The sequence below is a fragment of the Chelonia mydas genome, chromosome 5 (genome assembly GCF_015237465.2).
Source record: "Chelonia mydas isolate rCheMyd1 chromosome 5, rCheMyd1.pri.v2, whole genome shotgun sequence".
Taxonomy (NCBI): Eukaryota; Metazoa; Chordata; order Testudines; family Cheloniidae; genus Chelonia; species Chelonia mydas.
The window spans coordinates 10,292,708-10,307,562 of NC_051245.2; the positions used below are offsets into that span (position 1 = coordinate 10,292,708).

General features: G+C 43.5%; 1 protein-coding gene across 1 annotated transcript in view; it reads right to left on the reverse strand.

Annotated features, from left to right (window-relative positions):
* The window catches only part of RIT2 (Ras like without CAAX 2), a 253,241-nt gene that overhangs the window by 21,131 nt on the left and 217,255 nt on the right, over window positions 1–14,855 (reverse strand). The window lies entirely within an intron of this gene.

Genomic DNA, 14,855 nt, shown 5'->3' on the forward strand with positions numbered 1-14,855 from the left:
TGCCACCTGACCCGCCGCCGAAGACCCAGAGTGTCGCTAGGTGAGTAAAAATTAAAAAGGCGCCCCAAAATTGAAAAGGTGCCACTTCTGCTCGGTGGGAGAGTGGCTGCTGCTCCCCTCCCCCCCCCACCCAGCTACGCTACTGTGGATATGCTCCCCTGAAAGGTAAAGAATTTACTCAGTTGATTTTATGGCAGCTGCGGCCATGGTTGATGAGACCCACTTGAGAGAGACAATCTCTGTTGCGTCTGTCACGTTTAAAGGTGGTGTTTTGGCCCTTTGGGCTCTGCCTTCTGTGAGCTCTTTTCTCCTCTACTAAGTTGGATGGCTTCCTCTTGTAACTCTGGAGAGTTTTGTTAAGTTCTTGTTCCCAAAGGCTGTGGTCTTGAGTATGATCTTCCCATTTGTCCACGTCCATGTCAATTTCTTTGAGGTTTCACTTGCATAGAATGAAACGCAATTTGGGGCATCTTTTGGGACTTTTTCCAGATGCCAATTCTCCATAGAGGATGTCCATAAGAATGCACTCATCATTAATTAGGCACACATACCCAAGCCAGTGGAGGTGTCTCTGGTTGAGGAGTGTTTGTATGCTGGCCCGCTTGAGCGCCTCAGTGTTGGTGAATCTGTCCCTCCAGGAGATTCCAAAGATTCGATGAAGGCAGCACATGAAAGTTTTTGAGCCTCTTTTCCTGATGAGAGTATAAGGTCCATGTTTTGCTCCCATATAAAAGTGTGCTGATAGCAGATACACGATATTCACAGATCTTTGTGTGTTCTGTCGGTTTGTTCTTTAGCCATACCCTCCTGTTCAGTCTAGACATTGTTGTGGCAGCTTTTCCAAATGCGGATGTCAAGTTCAGTTTCAAGTGAAAGGTTGACTGGGATAGTGGACTCCAGGTATGTGAACTCGTTCACCACTTCAAGTTCATAGTTGTTGATCTTGATGGAGGGTGCTTCCTCAACTCCTTGGTACATTGTGTTCGTCTTTCATTTAAAAAACAATCAAGCTTCTAGTTCTTGTGGTTGTGGAGAAACACTTGCAAATATCACCCCAGTTTATCCAAAAGGCTCAGATATCAGAAATCAAAGATAAAGAACCAAAATGTATTATTTATTTTTAAAAAGATCTTGGCATTTCTAAGCCAGTCTCAAGATTTGGTGGAGTCTGATTCATGATTTTTGAACAATGGGGTTAGCAGTACTAGGTATATAAAAAACGTATGGAGACAAGGCTCCTTAAAGTATACTAGGGACTTTGCTATTGCTATTGATTTTATGTGGAAGGTGTTCAGATACCTGGGAGATGGGTATCAATATAAAACATTATATATGAGAAAGATAGAGAGAGTCCCTGCCCACCTGAGTAGTGGAAATAGTCAGTACATATGCCACTTGATGCTGCATGCTTGGTCCCACTGTGGTATAAAGAGAATTCTAACTGCACTTCACTTGCACGTAGACCCAGGGTAAATTTTCAAAAGTGCTTAAGTGACTTTGGAGCCTCTGCTCAGTTTTCAAAAGTGACTTAGGAACTTAGTCAATGAAACTTACTCTCCTAGGTGTCTCGTCACTTTTGAAAATGGTCTGTACGCTCCTAAGTCATTTAGGTGCTTTTGAAAATAGCCCAAGATACCACGTGCCCCAAATATCACACACACACATTTAGTGGCTGGTTTGAGCAGCTGTAAATCTTGCCTTTCTTTTCTGCGAAAAATGAGCTGGAACAATGTGCTCAGGTTTCTGTCTGAGCTAGCTGCACAGACTTGTTACCAAGTGCTATTTTTGGTTACAGGGACAAAGCCGATGGGGATTTTCACAGTATTATCGGTCAGAAGCAAGAGATGGGGAGGGGGGGAACCTGTGAAAGACAATCCTTTTGTGGGTTTGCTTTGAGTCAGCACCTGCCAGCCTCAGCCCTTCTGATCTTTTCTCAGGGAGCCACAGTGGTGGCAGTTGGAAAGATCGGATAAATACTCAGGGCAATCTATCAGATGCTACAGTGACATTTTCCCCAACTCTGGACCACACAGAAATAGAGACTGTGTATTTAAAAAGGGAACAGCCCTGTATATGGGAAAGTCACACCTAACATAGGAACAACGCTGAACACTCTGCTCAGATCTTGCTGTGACTTTTTTATACGGCTATCTAGCAGCCTCAACAGAGATTGCATCCTGCATTGTGCTGTACCTACACCTAGAACAAGCCAGTCCCTGTGCTAAAGATGCCACAACAGAGCTAGACAAGACAGACAAAGGGGAAGAGGCAAAGTGTAGGAGACAGGTTGTATTATTGTTCCCATGTTTACAGCTGGGGGACTGAGGTGCAGAGGGATTAAAAGACTTGCCCAAGGTGACACAAGAAAAACTGGAATAGAACCCAGATCTCCTGAGTCCAGCTGAGCGCCTTCACCAAAAGGTCCTTCTTTCTCATACTGTTTTATATTCCATAGCTCCTTTTCACAAAGGATCTCAAAGGACTTTGCAAATAACAATTGATTAGGCCTCATCTCAATCCTGTGAGGTAGGCCTTATACCATTTTACAGATACGTAGTGACTTTCCCAATGATAAGTGGACTGGACAAAGCACTGGACATGGTACTGTTTGGATAAAGCTGGAAGGGCCGGGGTGAAATAAGACACTTTTTCTTTTTTCTATGATTAGTTAATTATTTGAATTAAAGTAACACTTAGATGTTCCAACTCAGATTGGAACCCCTTCCTGTACAAACACAGTATGAGACAGTCCCTGTCCTGAATTGCTTACAATATAAATAGTCAAGACAGAGAAAGGATGGGAGCAGAAATCAATGCACAGAGAAGTGAAGTGACTTCTCCAAGGTCCCAGTTGTTTAATAGTAGACCTGGGAATATACCCAGTTTCTTAACTCCCGGATGGATGCTCTATCTACTAGATCACAATGACTCTGACTTTGATGGGTTTATTTCATTGTTTCTTGTAACTCAAAACTAGTTGAATGTAGGTCTGAAGCAGCAATGAGCCTGGTGTCTCATCCTTGTCTGTATCATGAAGCCACCATGCAATTTGACATAATTTAGCACAGCTGGGTATTTTTGCTGGAGAGAAGCTAGGCATTATAATAAGAGAGGCAGGGTAAGTCAAAACTGAATTGTGCTGGCAAGGCTGCATGCCGGTAAGTTTGCGTAGCACCTGTCCAAATTGCTCCTAACTCCAGGCATTTTGGTTCGTCTCACCACTCCTATTAGGCTTAAATTCATTCACATCTTTTAAAAGATGAATTTTAAAAGGACTAAGCAATGACTTGAACAATATAATCTATCTGGCATTCTCTCACTGTGTGATGCTGTTCCTCTGTGCTCAGAGATTCATAAACTCACTGACCAACCAGTCTGTCTCAGCAATTTAATTTCTTTCATTTTGTGCTCGAAACAAGCAGATCATTAAGATAATTATCAGAGCCTACCCATCCTTCACAATAACATGACCTGCAGCATAAAACGTTTTTCTTGAATTTATGTAGGGTGAAATTCTCCCTGTGCAGGAGGCTAGCGAAAGGGATGTGCATTGCTTTAGCCCAGAGGACTTTGTATGTATGTCTCCACGCCCCGCCCTTTCTCCCACATCTCTACATGGTTAATATTTTTTAAAGTGACTACCTATTTTGAGTGCCTCCGTTTTTCAGATTCCTAATTTGCGACACCTTAAAGGGGCGTCATTTTCGAAGGGCAGGTTCTCAGCACTTTCTGAATAGCAGATCCCTTTAACATGTTTCAAATCTGGGTGCCCCAAAACTGAATCACCCCAAATCACTAGTCGTCGCTATGGGTGGAACTTTGAAATGCACTCATTATGGTTTAAACTCTACTCCCATTGGGCTTTTACCGATGACTTCAAAGGGATCAGAGTTAGGCCAGTGATAAGTGCTTTTGAAAATCCAACCATTTACACACACACACACACACACACACACACCACATGGGGGCATTTATTTTTTAACTTCCTGGATGAGGCTTACATATATGCTTTGCTGTTATGAAATCGCCATCAAAGTCTCTTTGAAAGCAACGAAGCCATCATGCAGAAAAAGAAAACCTAACCTCCAAAACAAAGGTTAAAAATAAACATTCATTCTGGGCTGGCTTGTGCTTGCTGGTCTCGTGAATGGGGTAAAAATGACAGAATTAGTTAGACAGCAGTGTCATCTTAAATCTTTTATCAGAAAATGTTTCATCTTGACTGTTTTTTTTTTTTTTGCTCATTGTGCTACCTCTGTAATGTACCCTACAGCAGAGTGCTTTGATTTCCCTTATTTTTATTTCCTTTTAAGATACAGAAAGGTACAGAGCACAAAGAGAGAAAGAAAAATTGAATATATCAGATAAACTGATTAGTATCTCCCAGGTACATTAGCTGATCTTCGAAGCTAGGGAGTTCTGCTAACATGGCATCCTGAATTTCCTGTTGTAAGTAATTGTGTTTATCAGATAGATCGATCATCATAAGACCTTTTAAATACCATTGTGCTTATATAAAGCAAGCTGCTTCTTTGTCACTAAAAAGAAATCCGCAATCAACAGTTTTCTATGACCTCTTAGAATACATTTCTTCTTAATCTGTTGATCTGCTTTTTCAGACTTGCAGATACCGCTGCTGTAGCAAAACATCTCTCTCATCTTCAGTAAGACAAACACGATAACAGGGGTGGCCAAACTTACTGACCTTTCAGGCTGCATATGACAATCTTCAGAAGTTCAAAAGCCGGTGCATGCCTGTTGGGGTTTCAGCCCTGCTGGGAGGAGGGTCTCAGGCTTCAGCCCTGTGGGAAGTGCCTGCCAGGGCTCACGGCTGAAGACCCACTCCTGCCAAAGTCCCAAGGCCTGGCAAGCATGACCCATGGGGCTGAAGCCCTGAGACCTCTCTCCCCACTGGGCAGAAGCCAGAACTGACGTGCGAGGGAGGCACGTGAGGTCATGTGCGCCGCCAGATTTTTGCCAGGGTTTGCTGGCTCCACTTGGTCACATGGTGCCGCCGGGCCCCCTCCCTGCACAGCAGCCGCTGGGGCCAGCAACCTGGAAGCTGCTGCCATGGGGAGAGGCAGTAGCAAACAGCTGGGAACTACAGGCACTGCCACTGATTTTGCCCTTGTCTCTCCCTGCAGAGCTAAAGCAGCGGCCCCTCCCTGCAGCTCCCAGCTGTTTGCTGCTGCCTCTCCATGCAGAGCTAACACCTGAGAGCTGCAGGGAGGGGCTGCTGAGGGTAAAAGGGGAGGGCGTGTCTGGGGAGCGTGGCTCAAACTGTTGGAGGAGCCAAACCTTTAAATTGTTCCCCTCCCTTTTCAGCAGGCATCAGTCATCTCTGGCAGAAGCCCCTAGCCCCACCATCAAGAAGAAGCCATAAGCTCTTCACCCCCAGTCTGGCAGGTGGAGAATGGTGGGAATATGGGGGGGAAGGGGGGCTCTGTGAGCCGTACTTTAATTATAAAAGACCCGTTTGTGGCTTGTGAGCTGCAGTTTGGCCACCCCTGTACTATAACCTAAATCAGTGAATCTCAATCACTGTTCCTCTGCTTGCAGTAATAACAATATTAATAACAATCCTTTGTGCTTATGTAGCTCCTTCCTTACAAGAACCTCAACACCTTTTAAAGATGTGTATTCATAAGCCTCAAATCACCTCTGTGCCGTAAGGAACTTTTACTATCTCTGTTTTACAGATGAGGAAACCAAGACACAGTGAGACTAAGTGACATGTACAATCTTTCTATCTTATATATCCCCCTATTCCCACAGTATCTCAGCACCTCATAATCTTTCATGCTTTTATCCTCGCAACACCCCTTTGAGGCAGGGAAGTGCCAATTTTTCCATTTTAAATGTTCATAGATTTCGAAGAACCATTAGATCACCTACTCTGACCTCCTGTATAACATCAGACATATAATTTCTCCCATTTCCCCCTGCCCTGAGCCCAATAACTTGTGTTTGGCTAAAGCATGCCTTCCAGAAAGACACCCAGTTTTGACTTAAAAACTTCAAGAGATGGAGAATCCACCACTCCCCTTGGTAGTTTGTGCCAGTGATTAATCATTGTTGTTAAAAACCTGTGCCTTATTTCAATTTGAATGTGTCTGGCTTTAACTTCCAGTCAGACACTGGTTCTTGTTCGGCATTTCTCCATTAGGTTGAAGAGCCCTCTACTGGCTGGTATTTTTTTCCCTGTGAAGATACTTATACTTGGTAATCAAGTCACCTCTCAATCCTTTTTTTTTTAATGAGAAGCTAAACAGATGGAGCTCTTTAAGTCTCTCATATTGAGACATTTTTTTCCAGCCCTCAAATAATCTTTTGTCTCTCTTTATTCTTCAACATCCGTCTTAAAATGTGGACGTTAGAACTGTACACAGTATTCCAGGATCGGTCTCACCCATGCCATATACAGAAGTAAAATCACCTCCCCACTACTAGTCCCCTGTTTATATATCCAAGGATCCCATTGTTCCTTTTTGCCACAGCATTGCACTGAACATAAGAATGGCCACATTGGGTCAGACCAAAGGTCCATCTAGTCCAGTATCCTGTCTTCTGACAGTGGCCGGTGCTAGATGCTTCAGAGAGAACAAACAGAACAGGGAAATTATCGAGTGATCCATCCCCTGTCATCCAGTCATGACTTCTGTCAGTCACAGGTTTAGAGCCTGGGGTTGCTTCCCTGACCATCATGGCTAATAGACATTGATGGACCTATGCTCCATGAACTTATCTAATTCTTTTATGAACCCACTTGTACTTTTGGCCTTCACGACATCCTCCGGCAATGAGTTCCACAGGTTGACTGTGTGTTGTGTGGAGAAGAACTTTATTATGTTTGTTTTAAACCTGTTTCCTATTAATTTGATTGGGTGATCCCTGGTTCTTGTGTTATGGGGCGTGGCTCAGGTATATTTGCTTGCATATTTATACCTGCCTCTGGAAAATTTCCACTACATGCATCTGAAACAGTGGGTATTCACTCACAAAAGCTTAGGCTTCAATACGTCTGTTAGTTTATAAGTTGCCAAAGGACTCTTTGCCGCTTTCACAGATCCAGACTAACACGGCTACCCCTCTGATACTTCACTATGCACTTGCCCTCTCATATAACAACATTTGACGGGGGCTTTGGGATTTGTACCAATTTCCACTGCTGCTTAAAGAGATCCATATGAGCACATGAATGTGAGCATCTCTGGTAGTAACCAAAACCCAATAAAGCTGATGGAATTATTATTTGTTGCACTTTTATTATGGAAACTGTTTCACAATGCGTGATATAACCTGATTCATATCCTGTCATTTATCAAGAGACATCTTGTTATTATACCTTGTTAAACAGCAAAGGAACCCTTCATTCAACATTATGAGGAGTAAAACATGATAAATAATAATGGAGGGAAATAACTGTCAAGCAATTTACAAATAATATGTTGTGGAAATATTGCACTATGGCGGTTTCTACTAGGAAAATGCATACTAGAGTAACGCTCTGAATCAGATGGCACCTTGCTTATTATAGATAAAATGAATATAGATGGACAAATCTCTGTACAGAGTCCAGGTACACATTGAATATGCAAGCAAAAGTTTTGGGGCAAGATTCTGAGCTGCCTAGTAGCAGGCAGGCATTGGACAGAACTCACAGTCCGGCAAGACAGCTATGGAGACTTTAAACTCTCCCAATCCTGGTCTATTCCAGCAGCTGGAGAGACCCCCTGGTGCAACTGAGCCCTGGAGCCTTTGTTACATCAGCCTCCTGGGCTGCACTATTGGTCACAGTGCTGCCTAGAATCTCCACAGTTCTGTATGCTGTGGCCTCAACCACAATATGCCTCTCCAGTGCCTTACCCACATGCCCCTATCTCAGAGCTTGTGAGGGGATCTTTGGGGGGCAGCTTTATAGAATCATAGAACTGGAAGGGACCTCGAGAGGTCCTCTAGTCGAGTCCCCTGCACTCGTAGCAGGACTAATTATTATCTAGACCATCCCTGACTGGTGTTTGTCCAACCTGCTCTTAAAAATCCCCAATGATGGATATTCCACCACCTCCCTAGGCAATTTATTCCAGTGCTTAACCACTCTGACAGAAAGTTTTTCCTGATGTCCAACCTAAACTGCCCTTGCTGCAATTTAAGCCCATTGCTTCTTGTCCTATCCTCAGAGGTTAAGAAGAACAATTTTTGTCCCTCCTCCTTGTAACAACCTTTTATGTACCTGAAAACTGTTATCATGTTCCCTCTCAGTTTTCTCTTCTCCAGATTAAACAAACTCAATTTTTTCAATCTTCCCTCATAGGTCATGTTTTCTAGACCTTTAATCATTTTTGTTGCTCTTCTCTGGACTTTCTCCAATTTGTCCACATCCTTCCTGAAATGTGGCACCCAGAACTGGACACAATACTCCAGTTGAGGCCTAATCAGTGCGGAGTAGAGCGGAATAATTACTTCTCATGTCTTGCTTAGAATATTCCTGCTAATACATTCCAAAATGATGTTTGCTTTTTTTTGCAACAGCGTTACACTGTTGACACACATTTAGCTTGTGATCTACTATGACCCCCACATCCCTTTCTGCAGTACTCCTTCCTAGGCAGTCATTTCTCATTTTGTATGCGTGCAACTGATTGTTCCTTCCTAAGTGGAGTACTTTGCATTTGTCCTTATTGAATTTCATCCTATTTACTTCATGACTATCTTCTCCAGTGCTTGAGCCTGGGCAATTTTCCCTTGGCCACATTCAGGGATTTTAAGAACACTTTATGTGCTTCCAGTCCTTTATATGGTGTATAGGGCTGAAGTTTTGTCATGCTACTTTGGATGCTTAGTCAAGCTATTTGAACTGTTTTATTAGTTAAATAATGTGTGGGGGGGGGAGAAAAATCAAACATTTTAGGAGTCTCAAACCAGTCAGATTGGGGCTGCACTTTAGATTATCTACATATTGCTTGGCAGGCTCATTAGAAATTATATGTCTATAAGGTAATACTCTGAAAATAATGCTCAGCAAACCTGTCTTTGTCAAAAGTCCAGCCTGGTGGACTTTCTCTCTCACACACATGTGCGCGCACACCCACCCACCGAGGCACATGCACACCCACCCACAATTCCATAGACATGCAGATTTTTCACAAAAGCTGATTATTTCTCAGAAAACATTGCTCTTTAAAAAAATATAATCAAATAACTCTGGCAGAAAATGTAATTCAAAATACCTGCCTGCTACTTATTCTTCAAATTGTTTTTTGTCTTTGCATTTTCCATTTGTCATTTTTTAGTGAATGAGGGTCCCTCACCCCCAAAATTGGAAGATTCCCAAACCTAATGTTTCTATTTAAAAATCAGAAAGTCCCATGTTTTTGTTTTTAAAAATCCATTTTTGAAAATGAAAAACTCCTTTTAGGGAAAAGATATCTATGAAACAATCAGACAATGAAAAATTGCACTGTTAGAAAAATTAAGAGAATGGAAAATGATTTTGAATTTACTGAAATTTTAAAGGGAACTTTTCCCCCATTACTTTGAACAGTGCTAGTTATAAATCATCTACAGTGGATTGTTATCATTAACATTTGTTCAGTCCAATATAATAGGTGCTTTTCTGGCCAAAACAAGGATAAGATCCAAACTCCAAATAGCTTATGATCCTGGGCTTACAAATTTATACAGCTGGGCAGATCCCAGTGCCTGAAAGACCACCACTGAAGTCAGAATCTCATTGCAAAAATGAAACCAATGTGAGATGTAACATGACTGATCCAGTTTTTCTCTCTGCAGGATCCTGAAGGAAATAATGCAACCCATTGTATTCTGGGATAGAAAATATAGCACAAGGAGGAAGCCGACAATAAGGTTATGGGTTTGTATGAGTTTCAGGGCTCACATAGTTTTGGTTTCTTGTAGATTAGTATGTTGGATGAAGGGTAAATGTGTCCAACTTTCATTATTCGTCTTTAAAAAAATCTCCCTTATCTTCATGTTTTATTGTTTCAGTGCTTTAACTTGTGCAACTTCATTCCATTTCCCCCCCTCTTTTGTTTTTTTAAAGGCCTTGTTTTCATTTTTAGTTTGAGCTGTCTTTAAATTATACATCCATTTCTTTTTAATTAAACTCTCCCTCTTCTATTTGAGATGAGCCAAATCCTGAACCTCACTGCTGAACCCCCTCAAATTCTAGGATGGAGAGAATTTGAATTAAAATCCACAGAATACACATCAAACCAGAAAAAAAACAACACTGTTTTCCAGTTCTAGTTTGTATCTATCTAAACTCTCATCAGATTGGCCAATTTCATGTGGTTCTGATTCTGTCAAATTCAATCACCAACCTTAGTCCTGGTTTGGTACTATAGGGCTTGATTTTGCGTGGTATATGCAGCTTTATGAACGTCAACGAATCCGTGGTGATAGATTTAAGGATAAGCCATTAGAAATTTTGGCCCCTAATTCCCAACCTTAATCTAAATGTAATCTGGAGCCTAACACAATCTTCTAGGTCTGCATCTAATTCTAACGTTATTGTAAACTTACTGAATAGGAAATAATGTACATGTTGTGCAGGCATATCACATAAACAGCAAGCGATGTATACAGCAGCAAGAAATATTAAGTGATAGTCACAATAAATAAATAAATTACACAGCCAAAATCAAAATGTTTTTTTCTAGACCAGGGACTAAGTAGCTATACATTTATAAGATCATTATCTTAAAACAGGGATTCTTTGGTTTGCAAACTAATTTTCTGTATGCAAATTAGGCTTTCTGAGCTATATGTGGAAACCTTTGAATTGGCATCTGTCATAAATATAAAGGGAAAGGTAATCACCTTTCTGTATACAGTGCTATAAAATCCCTCCTGGCCAGAGGCAACATCCTGTTACCTGTAAAGGATTAAGAAGCTCAGCTAACCTGGCCGGCATCTGACCCAAAGTACCAATAAGGAGACAAGATACTTTCAAATCTTGGGGGGGGGGGGGGGGGGCAAGGTTTTTGTTTTGTGCTCTTTGTTTACGTTTTTGTTCTCTCTTGGGACTGAGAGGCCAGACAGAAATCCATCTTCTCCAACCCATCCTAATCCAAGTCTCCAAGTGGTCTCTTTCCCTGTTCTTTTGCCCAAGTGACAATTCAACCCTTCAAGTTCAACTCTTTCAATTTGCCTACAGCCAAGTTGCCTGTCCAGTACAAGGGCTGGTCAGGAATGTGGACTTTTTCAGTCTATGATGATTATCCCATTCCCATGCTGCTGTGGGAAGACTTGGCCAACCAGGTCAAGCTGGCCAAGATGGTGGGAATGGTCACCCGCAGCCAGACTAAGCAAGCTTCCACACCTATCTCTGTTCCTGAGCCTTCCACCAGGACCCCGTCTGTGTTACCAGAGACCCAGATGGAGGTGGTGGAACTGGATCCCCTGCCAATGACTGCAACGGTCGTAGTGGATCCAGTCCCAGAGACCCAGCCAAAGCCAGTTACCTAACCGAAACCGGCGAAGCAACGAGCACCAGAACCATTGCCTGCACTGAGTCCAGTGCTTGCAACCCCATCTACAGCTCCAACACCAGAGGGCACCACCGAGCCTGCACTGGCGGCAGCAGCAGATGACCCTACACAAGAGGCTCAGCCGGAGCCTGAAATACCCCATAGTGCACCAGCGGAGAGCAGTTTACCATCAACGGAAACAGACCCATCACCTGCATCGCTTCCAGAGGGACTAAGCCCAGGTCTACAATCCAGTGAGGAATTGATGTCTCCAGCATCAAGGGAACAGTTCCAGGCCGAACAGGAAGCAGATGAAAGCCTCCAGAGAGCTTGGACGGAAGCACAGAGCAACCCACCGCCTCTCAACTCTTCTAATTGATCCCAGTTTGTTGTAGAAAGAGGACTTTTATACATGAAAACTCTTTCTCATGGGCACCAGGAAAACTGGCATCCTCAGAGACAGTTGGTAGTTCCAACTAAGTACCGGGAAAAGCTCTTGAGCTTAGCCCATGATCATCCTAGTGGCCATGCTGGGGTGAACAGGACCAAAGACCGTTTGGGGAGGTCATTCCACTGGGAGGGAATGGGCAAGGATTTTCTGCCTATGTTTGATCTTGTGAGGTATGCTGAAGAATGGGAAAACCCCAAGACGAGGTCAAAGCCCCTCTCCAGCCACTCCCCATCATTGAGGTTCCATTTCAGTGAGTAGCTGTGGATATTCTGTGTCCTTTTCTGGGTCAGTAGCTCTAAGCAACGCCAGGGCTAAAAGTATGTGCAAGGCACTAACAGACATTTTTGTCAGGGTAGGTTGGCCCTCCGACATCCTTACAGATGTAGGAACTAATTTCCTGGCAGGAACTATGGAAAGCCTTTGGAAAGCTCATGGGGTAAATCACTTGGTTGCCACTCCGCACCACCATCAAACAAATGGCCTGGTGAAGAAGTTTAATGGAATTTTGGGGGCCATGATATGTAAATTCGTAAATGAACACTCCAATGATTGGGACCTAGTGTTGCAGCCATTGCTTTTTGCCTACAGAGCTGTACCACATCCCAGTTTAGGGTTTTCCCCATTTGAACTTATATAGGGCTGCGAGGTTAAGGCGCCATTACAGTTGGTGAAGCAGCAATGGGAGGGGTTTACACCTTCTCCAGGACCTAACATTTTGGACTTTGTAACCAACCTACAAACCACCCTCTGAACCTCTTTAGCCCTTGCTAAAAAAAACCTAAAAGATGCTCAAAAAGAGCAAAAAGCCTGGTATGATAAACTTGCCAGAGAGCATTCCTTCATAGTAGGGGACCAGGTCATGGTCTTAAAGGTGCTCCAGGCCCATAAAATGGAAGCATCGTGGGAAGGGCCATTCATGGTCCAAGAGCACCTAGGAGCTGTTAACTATGTCATAGCATTTCCCACCTCAACCCGAAAGTCTAAGGTGTACCATATTAATTCTCTAAAGCCCTTTTATTCCAGAGAATTAAAAGTTTGTCAGTTTACAGCCCAGGGAGGAGATGATGCTGAGTCAGCTGAAGGTGTCTACTATGAAGAGAAAAGTGATGGTGGCATGGAAGAGGTGAACCTCTCCATGACCCTTGGGCATATGCAGCGACAGCAGATCAAGAAGCTGTGCACTAGCTACGCGCCAACATTCTCAGGCACCCCAGGACTGACTGAATGGGCATACCACTCCATTGACACAGGTAATGTTCACCCAATTAGAGCCCAACCTTACCAGGTGTCTCCTCGAGCTAAAACTGCTATAGAACGGGAAATCCAGGATATGCTACGGATTGGTGTAATCCGCCCCTCCCACAGTGCATGGGCATCTCCAGTGGTTCTAGTTCCCAAACCAGATGGGGAGATATGTTTTTGCATGGACTACCGTAAGCTATATACTGTAACTCGCCCAGACAACTATCCAATGCCAAGCACAGATGAACTATTGGAGAAACTGGGACGGGTCCAGTTCATCTCTACCTTGGACTTAACCAAGGGATATTGGCAGGTACTGCTAGATGAATCCGCCAAGGAAAGGTCAGCCTTCATCACACATGTTGGGCTGTATGAATTGAATGTGCTCCCTTTCGGGCTGCGGAATGCACCTGCCACCTTCCAAAAACTTGTAGCTAGTCTCCTAGCGGGATTGGGAGACTATGCAGTTGCCTACCTTGACGATGTGGCCATATTTTTGGATTCCTGGGCAGAACACCTGGAAACATCTACAAAAAGTCTTCGAGCGCATAAGGGAGACAGGAAGTGCGTCAAGGAACTATCAACCCCCTACAGGCCAAAGTGGATGCTATCCAAAAGTGGCCTGTCCCAAAGTCAAAGAAACAGGTCCAATCCTTCTTAGGCTTAGCTGGATATTACAGGCGATTTGTACTGCAATACAGCCAAATCGCCACCCCACTGACAGACCTAACCAAAAAGAAAGAGCCAAATGCAGTTCAGTGGACTGAAGAGTGTCAGAAGGCCTTTAACCAGCTTAAAGCGACACTAGTGTCTGACCCTGTGCTAAGGGCCCCAGACTTTGACAAACCGTTCCTAGTAACCACAGATGTGTCCAAGTGTGGTGTGGGAGCAGTTTTAATGCAGGAAGGACCGAATCAAGAGTTCCATCCTGTCATGTTTCTCAGCAAGAAGGTGTCTGAGAGGGAAAGCCACTGGTCAATCAGTGAAAAGGAATGTTACGCCATTATCTATGCTCTGGAAAAGCTACGCCCATACATTTGGGGACGGCATTTCCACCTGCAAACCGACCATGCTGGGCTACAGTGGCTTCATACCGCCACGGGAAATAACAAAAAACTTATTCGGTGGAGTTTAGCTCTCCAAGATTTTGATTTCGACATCCAAACATCTCAGGAGCTTCTAACAAAGTGGCTGATGCACTCTCCCATGAAAGTTTCCCAGAATCAACTGGTCCAAATCGTCCCCAAGATGTGGAATCTATTGTTAGTCTTTATACAGTTAGCAGTATATTTAGAGATGCATGTGTCTTATTAACTCTGTTTTCTCCTAGAGCTCCAGGAAGAAATCACAGCCAGTGTTTCACCCTATCTGATTTGGGGGGGCGTGTCATAAATATAAAGGGAAGGGTAACCACCTTTCTGTATACAGTGCTATAAAATCCCTCCTGGCCAGAGGCAACATCCTGTTACCTGTAAAGGGTTAAGAAGCTCAGCTAACCTGGCTGGCACCTGACCCAAGGGACCAATAAGGAGACAAGATACTTTCAAATCTTGGGGGGGGGGAGGCTTTTGTTTTGTGCTCTTTGTTTACATTTTCATTCTCTCTTGGGACTGAGAGAGGCCAGACAGAAATCCATCTTCTCCAACCCATCCTAATCAAAGTCTCCAAGT